Consider the following 14,306-nt stretch of genomic DNA (forward strand, 5'->3'; position numbering starts at 1 on the left):
TTCAAAATACCTAGTGTATAATGTCTGTCTGTTAGTTCATTTAAATAAATATAGCAAAATTCTATTTAAGCATTTATCTAAAATTTTTCTCAATTTTCTGATATATTTTCCAAAGAAGTTATATAAAATTTTATCATCGTTGGAAATGTCTCCTAAAGACCTATAAAACACCCTTTAAGAAATTGCAAAATTCTTTAAAATATCTAATGTATAACGTCCGTCTGTCAGTTCATCTAAATAAATATTGCAAAATTCCATTTACGTATTTATCTAAAATTTTTCTCAATTTTCTGATATTTTTTCCAAAGAATTAATATAAAAATTTAACATCGTTGGAGAGCTCATATAAAGATCTATAAAACAGCATTTTAAGAAATGAAAAATTCTTCAAAATACCTGATAAATAATGTCTGTCTGTCAGTTCATTAAAGAATATATTACAAAATTCCATTTACATATTCGCCTTAATTTTTTTCTCATATTTTTTCCAAAGAATGTATATAAAATTTTATCATCGTTGTAGAGGTCTTATAAAGACCTATAAAATAACTTTTTAAGAAATAATAAAATTCTTCAAAATACCTAGTGTGTAATGTTTGTCTTTCCGTTCATTAAAAAATTAACGCAAAATTCCATTTATGAATTTGTGTAAAATTTTACAGAATTTTGTCATATATTTTCCAAAGAATGTATATAAAATTTTGTTATCGTTGGAGAGGTCTTAGAAAGATCTATGAAATACATTTTTAAAAAATTAAAAAAAATTTAAAATACGTAGTATATAACGTCCGTCTATCAGTTCAATACAAAATTTTATTTAAGCATTTGTCTCACATATCAAACTGTGAATAAAGACCGATCATTGTCAAACTATGAATAAAGACCGATCTTGGATTGCTACCAATACAAGATCATAAAACGATCCTTGTTTAGTGTGAATTCGTGATCTTATAATGATCTCCCATTGGTTGCATTTAAAGACTATATAATAATCTACGATTAGTGTCATCTAATCAATAACAATTTGTCTTAACTAAGAACTTCTTAAAACCTTTCTTTGGCACCAAACTACTGAAGTACCTCCTTTTCTCTGACTTAAAAATGTATATTTATTATATTTACTATACATTCTTACTATTTTCTATTTATTTAACTTCTTAATACTTCATCTGGGTAATAATTCTTGTACATTATGTTTTTAAAAGAAAAATGTTTATTTGAACAAGTCTATACAAAAGTTAAGAGCAAAAACTTACTTCAAAGGATATACAAACTGTATGTATATTTAAGGATCGAAACACAATTTACTTCCATAAACAAACTATTTTAAGCTAAGACATGTTAAACAACAAAAATAATATAAAAACTGACACAAAGACCATAAATTCAAGTATTTTATTTTCAAAAATTTACTATAAATTATGTACATGTTCTGGTATTACTATTTGTTTGTTTGTTTTTAAGGACCCCCTTAAAAAGTCTCGTAATGTTTTTTTTTTGTGGAATTGACAACAAACTACAATTTATTAGGAGAAAGAAACAAATATGATTTGTTACTAACAAACGTGTAGAAATGTTTAAGGAAAAGCTAAGAAATTTATAGAATATAATAAAATTTCTTAGAAAACTTAAATATAAATTTGAAATACGTCCTTAAAAACTTTAATAAGGACTTCAAATGTAATAAAAGAAAAGCGAATCAAATAGGAAAGAAAACTTTAAGGAGCAATGTTTTCAAAAAAAGTTAATTCTAACAGGATTTTGACTTCATGCTGATTAGAACTGAGCTAGAACTGAGCTAGAACTAAGCTAGAACTGAACTAGAACTGAACTAGAACTGAACTACAACTGAACTAGAACTGAACTAGAACTGAACTAGAACTGAACTAGAACTGAACTAGAACTGAACTAGAACTGAACTAGAACTGAACTAGAACTGAACTAGAACTGAACTAGAACTGAACTAGAACTAGAACTGAACTAGAACTGAACTAGAACTGAACTAGAACTGAACTAGAACTGAACTAGAACTGACCTAGAACTGAACTAGAACAGAACTACAACTGAACTAGAACAGAACTAGAACTGAACTAGAACAACACTAGAACAGAAATAGAAATAGAACAGAACTAGAACAGAACTAGATCAGAACTAGAACAGAACTAGAACAGAACTAGAACTGAAATAGAACTGAACTAGAACTGAACTAGAACTGAACTAGAACTGAACTAAAACTGAACTAGAACTGAACTAGAACTGAACTAGAACTGAACTAGAACTAAACTAGAACTGGACTAGAACTGAACTAGAACTGAACTAGAACTGAACTAGAACAGAACTAGAACAGAACTAGATCAGAACTAGAACAGAACTATAACAGAACTAGAACTGAAATAGAACTGAACTAGAACTGAACTAGAACTGAACTAAAACTGAACTAGAACTGAACTAGAACTGAACTAGAACTGAACTAGAACTGAACTAGAACTAAACTAGAACTGGACTAGAACTGAACTAGAACTGAACTAGAACTAGAACTGAACTAGAACTGAACTAGAACTAGAACTGAACTAGAACTGAACTAGAACTAAACTAGAACTGAACTAAAACTGAACTAGAACTCAACTAGAACTGAACTAGAACTGAACTAGAACTGAACTAGAACTGAACTAGAACTGAAGTAGAACTGAACTAGAACTGAACTAGAACTGAACTAGAACTGAACTAGAACTGAACTAGAACTGAACTAGAATGAACTAGAACTAGAACTAGAACTAGAACTAGAACTGAACTAGAACTGAACTAGAACTGAACTAGAACTGAACTAGAACTGAACTAGAACTGAACTAGAACTGAACTAGAACTGAACTAGAACTGAACTAGAACTGAACTAGAACTGAACTAGAACTGAACTAGAACTGAACTAGAACTGAACTAGAACTGAACTAGACTAGAACTGAACTAGAACTGAACTAGAACTGAACTAGAACTGAACTAGAACTGAACTAGAACTGAACTAGAACTGAACTAGAACTGAACTAGAACTGAACTAGAACTGAACTAGAACTGAACTAGAACTGAACTAGAACTGAACTAGAACTGAACTAGAACTGAACTAGAACTGAACTAGAACTGAACTAGAACTGAACTAGAACTGAACTAGAACTGAACTAGAACTGAACTAGAACTGAACTAGAACAGAACTAGAACAGAACTAGAACAGAACTAGAACAGAACTAGAACAGAACTAGAACAGAACTAGAACAGAACTAGAACAGAACTAGAACAGAACTAGAACAGAACTAGAACAGAACTAGAACAGAACTAGAACAGAACTAGAACAGAACTAGAACAGAACTAGAACAGAACTAGAACAGAACTAGAACAGAACTAGAACAGAATCTAGAACAGAACAGAACTAGAACAGAACTAGAACAGAACTAGAACAGAACTAGAACAGAACTAGAACAGAACTAGAACAGAACTAGAACAGAACTAGAACAGAACTAGAACAGAACTAGAACAGAACTAGAACAGAACTAGAACAGAACTAGAACAGAACTAGAACAGAACTAGAACAGAACTAGAACAGAACTAGAACAGAACTAGAACAGAACTAGAACAGAACTAGAACAGAACTAGAACAGAACTAGAACAGAACTAGAACAGAACTAGAACAGAACTAGAACAGAACTAGAACAGAACTAGAACAGAACTAGAACAGAACTAGAACAGAACTAGAACAGAACTAGAACAGAACTAGAACAGAACTAGAACAGAACTAGAACAGAACTAGAACAGAACTAGAACAGAACTAGAACAGAACTAGAACAGAACTAGAACAGAACTAGAACAGAACTAGAACAGAACTAGAACAGAACTAGAACAGAACTAGAACAGAACTAGAACAGAACAGAACTAGAACAGAACTAGAACAGAACTAGAACAGAACTAGAACAGAACTAGAACAGAACTAGAACAGAACTAGAACAGAACTAGAACAGAACTAGAACAGAACTAGAACAGAACTAGAACAGAACTAGAACAGAACAGAACTAGAACAGAACTAGAAATGAACTAGAACTATTATTTATTCCAGTCTATAGTTTGGTCTATGTTATTGTCTATATTCTAGTATTTAGTCTATAGACTAGACTAAAGAAATAAGTCACAAAATGTAAATTTTATTATTTAGTGTTAAATTTTTGATTAAAATTTATTTTAAAATTTTAAATTCCATTAAAAATCATCAATTTAAACAAATATTTAACAATTAATAACACTCATACGTCACGTATGTTTTTCAACATTTTTATTGCTTCTTTTGCCATTTGCTATTAATTATTTGCAATTTTTTACATGATTTTTTTTTATTTTTTAAATATTTTTGTATTTTATAAAAAAAAAACTTCATTATTTTTATAACAAACTGCCTGCCAGCTATAAAAACTTATACAACAGACCTGGCACCTGCTTCAGAATATTTTTCACTAGGAATGAATTAAAGTAAAATAATAGCACGTTTATGAGGAGAAGAGTAGAAGCTCACATGTAAAAGTTCCTCTTGCTAGTGGCAAAATAAATAACTAAATATTTGAGTTGTATAGTAGGCAGTAAGTTTTTTTTTACCGGTAATAGAAGGTTTGAGTAATTATTGACTATTAAAGAGAAAACATAAAAAACTTTAATAATATTTCAGAGAAATTTAATTTAAGTTAATCATACGCCCCGTACCACTTAAAACAAACATTTTTGCTTTTTATAACCATAACTAGGCAATATTAATTATTGAATTTTTTACTTAATCCTTTAAGTATTAAATCCTACTAATATTCTCATTTTTAAAATTGCTTCGCATAATTTATTTTTCCTTTTTTTCTATTTTTTTTTAATTTAAATTTCTTTCTGCTTGCTTTGGCTATAATTTTAATAGCAGATTATGTGTCCGTTTTTTTTAAGATGATTTATATTTGAAATTCTTATCAGCAGCAGATTCTTCTTTAAATATTGCTGCAGCATATTTCCGTTTTGGTTAGCCAGACGTATGTGTGTTTTTAATAGAGTTTTCATTTTTATCTGGCCAATAAATTACTTAAAGAAAAAACATGAACTTGATAATATTTATGGCCGTTTCCAAGAGAGTTTTCTTTTAAGAAGTGCAAGCACATTTGCATTGAAGGAGCAATAGAAAGGAGTGGAATTAAAAAGTGTAAAAATAATTTAAATAAAATGAGATAAAACTAATTAAGAGCTGAAATTTGTTAAAAGCTAGAACTGAACTAGAACTGCTGGAACTGAACTAGAACTAAACTGGAACTGAACTAGAACAGAACTAGAACTGAAGTAGAACAGAACTATAACTGAACTAGAACTGAACTAGAACTAGAACTGAACTAGAACTAAACTAGAACTGAATAGAACTGAACTAGAACTGAACTAGAACTGAACTAGAACTGAACTAGAACTGAACTAGAACTGAACTAGAACTGAACTAGAACTAAACTAGAACTGAACTAGAACTGAACTAGAACTGAACTAGAACTGAACTAGAACTGAACTAGAACTGAACTAGAACTGAACTAGAACTGAACTAGAACTGAACTAGAACTGAACTAGAACTGAACTAGAACTGAACTAGAACTGAACTAGAACTGAACTAGAACTGAACTAGAACTGAACTAGAACTGAACTAGAACTGAACTAGAACTGAACTAGAACTGAACTAGAACTGAACTAGAACTGAACTAGAACTGAACTAGAACTGAACTAGAACTGAACTAGAACTGAACTAGAACTGAACTAGAACTGAACTAGAACTGAACTAGAACTGAACTAGAACTGAACTAGAACTGAACTAGAACTGAACTAGAACTGAACTAGAACTGAACTAGAACTGAACTAGAACTGAACTAGAACTAAACTAGAACTGAACTAGAACTGAACTAGAACTGAACTAGAACTGAACTAGAACTGAACTAGAACTGAACTAGAACTGAACTAGAACTGAACTAGAAACTGAACTAGAACTGAACTAGAACTGAACTAGACTGAACTAGAACTGAACTAGAACTGAACTAGAACTGAACTAGAACTGAACTAGAACTGAACTAGAACTGAACTAGAACTGAACTAGAACTGAACTAGAACTGAACTAGAACTGAACTAGAACTGAACTAGAACTGAACTAGAACTGAACTAGAACTGAACTAGAACTGAACTAGAACTGAACTAGAACTGAACTAGAACTGAACTAGAACTGAACTAGAACTGAACTAGAACTGAACTAGAACTGAACTAGAACTGAACTAGAACTGAACTAGAAACTGAACTAGAACTGAACTAGAACTGAACTAGAACTGAACTAGAACTGAACTAGAACTGAACTAGAACTGAACTAGAACTGAACTAGAACTGAACTAGAACTGAACTAGAACTGAACTAGAAACTGAACTAGACTGAACTAGAACTGAACTAGAACTGAACTAGACTACTAGAACTGACCTGAACTGACTAACTGACTCAACTGAACTACACTGAACTAGAACTGACTAGAAACTGAACTAGAACTGAACTAGAACTGAACTAGAACTGAAACTAGAACTGAACTAGAAACTGAACTAGAACTGAACTAGAACTGAACTAGAACTGAATTAGAACCGAAACAAGAACTGAACTGATTAGTCTAACAGAATAGACTATAATATAGAATAGACTATAGACAACCCTAGACTACACCATAGACTAGTCTATAGCCTAGGACTAATATATAGACTGTGTTTCAGTCTATGGACTGGACTATTGACTGGATTATAGACTAGACTATAGACTGGCTCAACACTTTATAACTCTTGAATTATATTTGGATAAGAAATTAGTCCTTTTACTAATATTTTAATAAAAAATTTAATATTATTTCTTATTATTTTTGCTCAACCCTGTTTTTCCCGTTTTTTGCTTTGGCCATTTGTTCTTTTACATTCTTCACTTAAACTATTTATTATTCTAACCACTTGGACTCTTTAGCCAATTTAGCACGTTTTGGCCATTCTCTTAGTTTGTAATAAAAAAACACCTATTGCCATCAAATTGATTGAATAAGTTTTTTGCGTTGGCTTAGGCCAACTTACTGCTGCTAGCATAGGGATTCTCTTTAGGTCTATTTAGTTTAGAGAAAGAAATAAATAAAAAAAGTTTGTAATTTTAACACAGTTCAATAAATGTTCATTACGCCTGGTTAATAGTTTGTAAAAATTTCAATTAAAATCAAGTGAGGCGTATGAGTGTTAGTTTTTTTTTTACAAGTAGAGAGAATTTTTTAAAATTTCCCTTAAACTTTATTAAGGTTTATGTTTAACTTAAAGCTTGATATGTTGTGATTCTAAAACAATAAGATTTTTATATAAAATGTTTATTTAAAGCCATGCTATAGAGTATTTTGTGTGGCAGTAACTGTGAATTAATATCAATCATACGTCATGTAGCACAATTACTTTATGTTAGAAAATGAAAGCATTTTGTATTATGTTGGAAGTTTTATTTAGTTTTTGTTTTTTACATTCCATTTCAATTAATTTTTATGAACAAAAATTATAAATAATAAATAAAACAACATGTCATGTCATGTTTCTCATGCTAAAAACAGCTTAACATTTAAACATATTTATCTTGTTTTAATAATGACATTAACTAAAATGTCATGTTTAATATAAAAACAAAATAAAAATCTTTGTAAAATTTAATTCTATCCCCTAAAGTTTGAACGTTTTTGCTCATTTACTAGTTAAAGCCATACAATTTTGTTACATCCACCCTCTCCCTGCTCTAGTCTTGTAACAGCAGCCAGCTGCTGTTGGAAAAAATATAAAAGTCTTGTATTAACTTTTAATACAAAGTAAAACATTAACTCTTTTTTGATTATTCTTAAAGGAAAAATAACTAAATGAAATGTTGTTTTGAGCTATAAAAATTTAAGAAAATTTCATTATTTTTTTTTTTTTTTAAACTCCTGTAAAGGGAGTTGTAGTATCAAATGTTAAATATTAAATTGAAGTATACATTTACATTTCTTTTAATCTTTTGATTAAAATTGTTTCTGTTAGGTTTGTTGCCCTGAAAATTTAATGATATTATACTTGATTAAACTTTTTGGTGTCTTCTGCTGTTGATTTAACAAAAAAAAAAAAAAAAAAAAAAGAAGTTAAAAAGAAAACACTGAAATGAAATCATTTCATTTCTTATTTATTTTGTTGCAAATATTTTTTCTTTCTTTTAGAAATTTGCAAAGTTTTGTATTACAATATAAACAGTAATACAATATAAATTTCCAGCAATTACGATTTAAACTAAAAAAAATTGCAGTTGAAGATAGCAAACAAGAAATGCAAAGTTCTCAATTACTTTTAGAAAGAAAGAAAGATTTTCAAAATGCAAGTAAATAAACTTAAGAATTAAAAAGGGTAAAAGAGAAGTTTTAGGAATAAATCCAAAAAAACTATTTAACAAAACTAGAAAAAAATTTAACAAAACTCATTTTTTTAATTCAAAAATAAATTTTCAATACAGTTTTTCTAACTTTCATTAATCCTTAACAACTTTTAATTATATTTTTGTGACAGCTTAATATCTTATTATTCAAAATCAAAAACAATTTTTAAAATATCTTTACTGCAACGAAAGTTATAAGTAAATAAACTACTACAACCTCTGAATTAATATCAATCATACGCCCTCAGTAATAAATTTTAAAAAATTAAAAAAATTCAACAATATCGTATTAAATTGAAATTTTTAAAAACCGAAACTTATTTAATAATATGAAGTAATATCAGAGAAAAAAATTTATATTTCTCATAAATTTTGGACACAACTTTGTTCCAAACTTTCCATACCCACCTCGTTTAACAACAGGATTTATTTTATTTTCTTACTTCTTAAAATATAAATAGTTTATTCTTTAATTTTGTTTACTTTTCCCTGAAATCCACATTTCACTCAAAACTTTTTCACTTATAACTTTTTAAACGTTTTAATTAAATAGATTTAAATACAGTTTAATTGATTGCTTAAGTTTGTCTTAATGCTTGTAAAGTTTGAACTTTGATTTCCACAATTTAATCTGCATTAAATAGGGCGTATGATTTTATATTAATTACAATTTGCTTTATAATTATAAAAACAATGAAGACATTTAAAGAATTGTAACGATTTTGAATGGTCTAGTCTATAGTCTAGTCTACAGTCTAGTCTATAGTCTAGTTCACAGTCCTAGTCTACAGTCTAGTCTACAGTCCATTCTATAGTCTACTCTATAGTCTAGTCTATAGTCTAGTCTATAGTCTAGTCTAATAGTCTCGTCTATAGTCTAGTCTATAGTCTAGTCTATAGTCTAGTCTATAGTCTAGTCTATAGTAGTCTAGTCTAGTATAGTCTAGTCTAGTATAGTCTAGTCTATAGTCTAGTCTATAGTCTAGTCTATAGTCTAGTCTATAGTCTAGTCTATAGTCTAGTCTATAGTCTAGTCTATAGTCTAGTCTATAGTCTAGTCTATAGTCTAGTCTATAGTCTAGTCTATAGTCTAGTCTATAGTCTAGTCTATAGTCTAGTCTATAGTCTAGTCTATAGTCTAGTCTATAGTCTAGTCTATAGTCTAGTCTATAGTCTAGTCTATAGTCTAGTCTATAGTCTAGTCTATAGTCTAGTCTATAGTCTAGTCTATAGTCTAGTCTATAGTCTAGTCTATAGTCTAGTCTATAGTCTAGTCTATAGTCTAGTCTATAGTCTAGTCTATAGTCTAGTCTATAGTCTAGTCTATAGTCTAGTCTATAGTCTAGTCTATAGTCTAGTCTATAGTCTAGTCTATAGTCTAGTCTATAGTCTAGTCTATAGTCTAGTCTATAGTCTAGTCTATAGTCTAGTCTATAGTCTAGTCTATAGTCTAGTCTATAGTCTAGTCTATAGTCTAGTCTATAGTCTAGTCTATAGTCTAGTCTATAGTCTAGTCTATAGTCTAGTCTATTCTAGTCTATAGTCTAGTCTATAGTCTAGTCTATAGTCTAGTCTATAGTCTAGTCTATAGTCTAGTCTATAGTCTAGTCTATAGTCTAGTGTATAGTCTAGTCTATAGTCTAGTCTATAGTCTAGTCTATAGTCTAGTCTATAGTCTAGTCTATAGTCTAGTCTATAATCTAGTCTATAATCTAGTCTATAGTCTAGTCTATAGTCTAGTCTATAGTCTAGTCTATAGTCTAGTCTATAGTGTAGTCTATAGTCTAGTCTATAGTGTAGTCTATAGTCTAGTCTATAGTCTAGTCTATAGTCTAGTCTATAGTCTAGTCTATAGTCTAGTCTATAGTGTAGTCTATAGTCTAGTCTATAGTCTAGTCTATAGTCTAGTCTATAGTCTAGTCTATAGTCTAGTCTATAGTCTAGCCTATAGTCTAGTCTATAGTCTAGTCTATAGTCTAGTCTATAGTCTAGTCTATAGTCTAGTCTATAGTCTAGTCTATAGTCTAGTCTATAGTCTAGTTTAGTCTAGTCTATAGTCTAGTCTATAGTCTAGTCTATAGTCTAGTCTATAATCTTCTATAGTCTAGTCTATAGTCTAGTCTATAGTCTAGTCTATAGTCTAGTCTATAGTCTAGTCTATAGTCTAGTCTATAGTCTAGTCTATAGTCTAGTCTATAGTCTAGTCTATAGTCTAGTCTATAGTCTAGTCTATAGTCTAGTCTATACTCTAGTCTATAGTCTAGTCTATAGTCTAGTCTATAGTCTAGTCTATAGTCTAGTCTATAGTCTAGTCTATAGTCTAGTCTATAGTCTAGTCTATAGTCTAGTCTATAGTCTAGTCTATCGTCTCTACAGTCTAGTCTATAGTCTAGTCTATAGTCTAGTCTATAGTCTAGTCTATAGTCTAGTCTATAGTCTAGTCTCTAGTTTAGTCTATAGTCTAGTCTATAGTCTAGTCTATAGTCTAGTCTATAGTCTAGTCTATAGTCTAGTCTATAGTCTAGTCTATAGTCTAGTCTATAGTCTAGTCTATAGTCTAGTCTATAGTCTAGTCTATAGTCTAGTCTATAGTCTAGTCTATAGTCTAGTCTATAGTCTAGTCTATAGTCTAGTCTATAGTCTAGTCTATAGTCTAGTCTATAGTCTAGTCTATAGTCTAGTCTATAGTCTAGTCTATAGTCTAGTCTATAGTCTAGTCTATATTCAAGTCTATTATGTAGTCCACACTCTGTTCTATAGTCTAGTTTATAGTCTAGTCTATAGTGTAGTTTATAGTCTAGTATAATCTGTTTTTTTTGTTTTTTTTGTCAATTAGAACAGATTTTCCTAACTTACATCTAATTAATAATACTCATACGTTCTGATGAACCTAAAATACATTTTTAACAATTTCTTATAATTGCTGAGGAAATTGTTGTAATTTGCTAATGGTTTTTATATGTTTCAACCATAAATAATTGACTATTTTTTATAAATTGCAATAGCAACTGATAGGAACCCTTTTAATAACAAAAAAAAAAAATATAAATGAACAAAGTCAACATTTTCTGCATTTTTTTAATTGATATGTAAATTTAGCTCTTAATTGCAGAAATTATAAAGATATTAATACATTTTTAGCTTTATTAAAAGGGTGACAGCCGTTGTAACAAGTCTAAAGGTTTAAACGTTTTTTTCTAAGCCAAGGAGAAACAAAGTAAGTGAACCATTTAATTAAATCTCATGGAATATTTTGCTTTGTTTCTATTTTCTGCAATTTGTAATTGAAATGGAAATGTCTTGGTATATTTTCATGTTTTAATTTGTCTTGTGATTTCTTTTGTCCAGTTATTGTATAATTGGGTCTAAGTAATAAATTAATAAATATATTGAAAAACAAAACTCCTAAAAAAATCTGTACACCATTACTCTAGGGCCTAAAAGGCTTTGCCATTAAATTCAATTGAATTGCTGATTAGTATTAAATATTTCGTAAGCTTTAGAAAAGGAAGGGAATTATATAAATGTACTTTATTTTGTTTTCTAATACCTACTCGTTTCCCCAACCACTGTATTGTAACTAATGATACCGGAAATTGTTTTGGGCAGGATATTGAAAAGACCAAAACAATAATAATAAAAACGCTTAGTCAGTAGGAAGGAAGTAAGTAAGGAAAATAATAGAATACGAAGCGTTAAAGTAAGAGCAAATAACTAAATAAATATAAATGGATTTTAATAATGAAAATAAATGCTTAAAGATTTAGCAAAATTTACATTTGCAGCTGAAGAAATCGTAAAAATATTCCAAAGAGACTCTTTAAAGATCTAAGAAGATTACATATACTAAAACACCAAATAGACTATAGTATAGAATATTGACTAGACTATAGACTAGACTATAGACTAGACTATAGACTAGACTATAGACTAGACTATAGACTAGACTAAAGACTAGACTATAGACTATACTATAGACTAGACTAAAGACTAGACTATAGACTAGACTATAGACTAGACTATAGACTAGACTATAGACTAGTCTATAGACTAGACTATAGACTAGACTATAGACTAGACTATAGACTAGACTATAGACTAGACTATAGACTAGACTATAGACTAGACTATAGACTAGACTATAGACTAGACTATAGACTAGACTATAGACTAGACTATAGACTAGACTATAGACTAGACTATAGACTAGACTATAGACTAGACTATAGACTAGACTATAGACTAGACTATAGACTAGACTATAGACTAGACTATAGACTAGACTATAGACTAGACTATAGACTAGACTATAGACTAGACTATAGACTAGACTATAGACTAGACTATAGACTAGACTATAGACTAGACTATAGACTATAGAATAGACTATAGACTAGACTATAGACTAGACTATGGACTAGACTATAGACTAGACTATATACTAGACTATAGATTAGGCTATAGACTAGACTATAGACTAGACAATAGACTAGACTATAGACTAGACTATAGACTAGACTATAGACTAGACTATGGACTAGACTATAGACTAGACTATAGACTAGACTATAGACTAGACTATAGACTAGACTATAGACTAGACTATAGACTAGACTATAGACTAGACTAGACTATAGACTAGACTATAGACTAGACTATAGACTAGACTATAGACTAGACTATTGACTAGACTATAGACTAGACTATAGACTAGACTATAGACTAGACTATAGACTAGACTATAGACTAGACTATAGACTAGACTATAGACTAGACTATCGACTAGACTATAGACTAGACTATAGACTAGACTATAGACTAGACTATAGACTAGACTATAGACTAGACTATAGACTAGACTATAGACTAGACTATAGACTAGACTATAGCCTAAACTATACACGAAACTATTGTGTAGGTTATAGACCAGATTGTCGACTAGACCATTATTTAATCTATAGTCTAAAGTACAATCTTTTATTATATTTCACAAAAATCCTTAAATTCCTTAAACAAGTTTCCTCTTCACTTCCTCAATTACTCACAAAAAGATAACTCTGCTCTGCCATTCTTGAATAATTGATTATTTATGTTAAGTGTTCACTTGTTTCTATCACCTTGTGGTTATTGTTTAACAAAATTTAATTATATTTATCATAGTTTTATTGAAAAGCTTATACATATAAATAACTAATTTCTAAAGTAGAAAGACGAGAGTGTAACGACAAGACAATTGTTCAACTTATAAGATTTTATCAAATTAATTGAAATTTTCTTACGCACACATCCTCTTATGGTAATTAAGTATTAGAAGAGAAATGCTAAAGCAAAGAATTTATCATTTTAATAGAAAATACTTGTAGATAATTAATTAGAAATTTATTGATTTAAAGTAATAAATAATTTAAATGGAAAGATATTTATTAAACAGGAATTTTTTAATTTAGTTTTGAGAATATAGTTTAAGGATAATTTAGGGGGTGGCGTATGAGTATTATTTACTTAAAAGTAAGAGGATAAAAATAACTTGTTTTTTTCTTTTAGCTTGTATTTGAAATTTTGTAAAATTTATTAAAAATTTATATTAAGGTTTCATAGATTTTATAGCTTGTTAAACATTTTATTAAAAAAATTCCATAAAGTTTCTAAATTTCATTAAAATTTTAACTTTAAAAACTTTCATGCTACAGTACGTATGAGTATTATTAATTATGATTAATTTTGTTATATTAATCATAACTTGATGAAAAATCAATGGATTTTTAAAATTCAAAATGCTAAAGAAAGCTAAGACATTGAACTTTTTAAAATATACTATAACT

The sequence above is a fragment of the Lucilia sericata genome, unplaced genomic scaffold (assembly GCF_015586225.1).
Source record: "Lucilia sericata isolate MDLA Ls3-8-SP2 unplaced genomic scaffold, ASM1558622v1 Contig000923F_arrow, whole genome shotgun sequence".
Lineage (NCBI taxonomy): Eukaryota > Metazoa > Arthropoda > Insecta > Diptera > Calliphoridae > Lucilia > Lucilia sericata.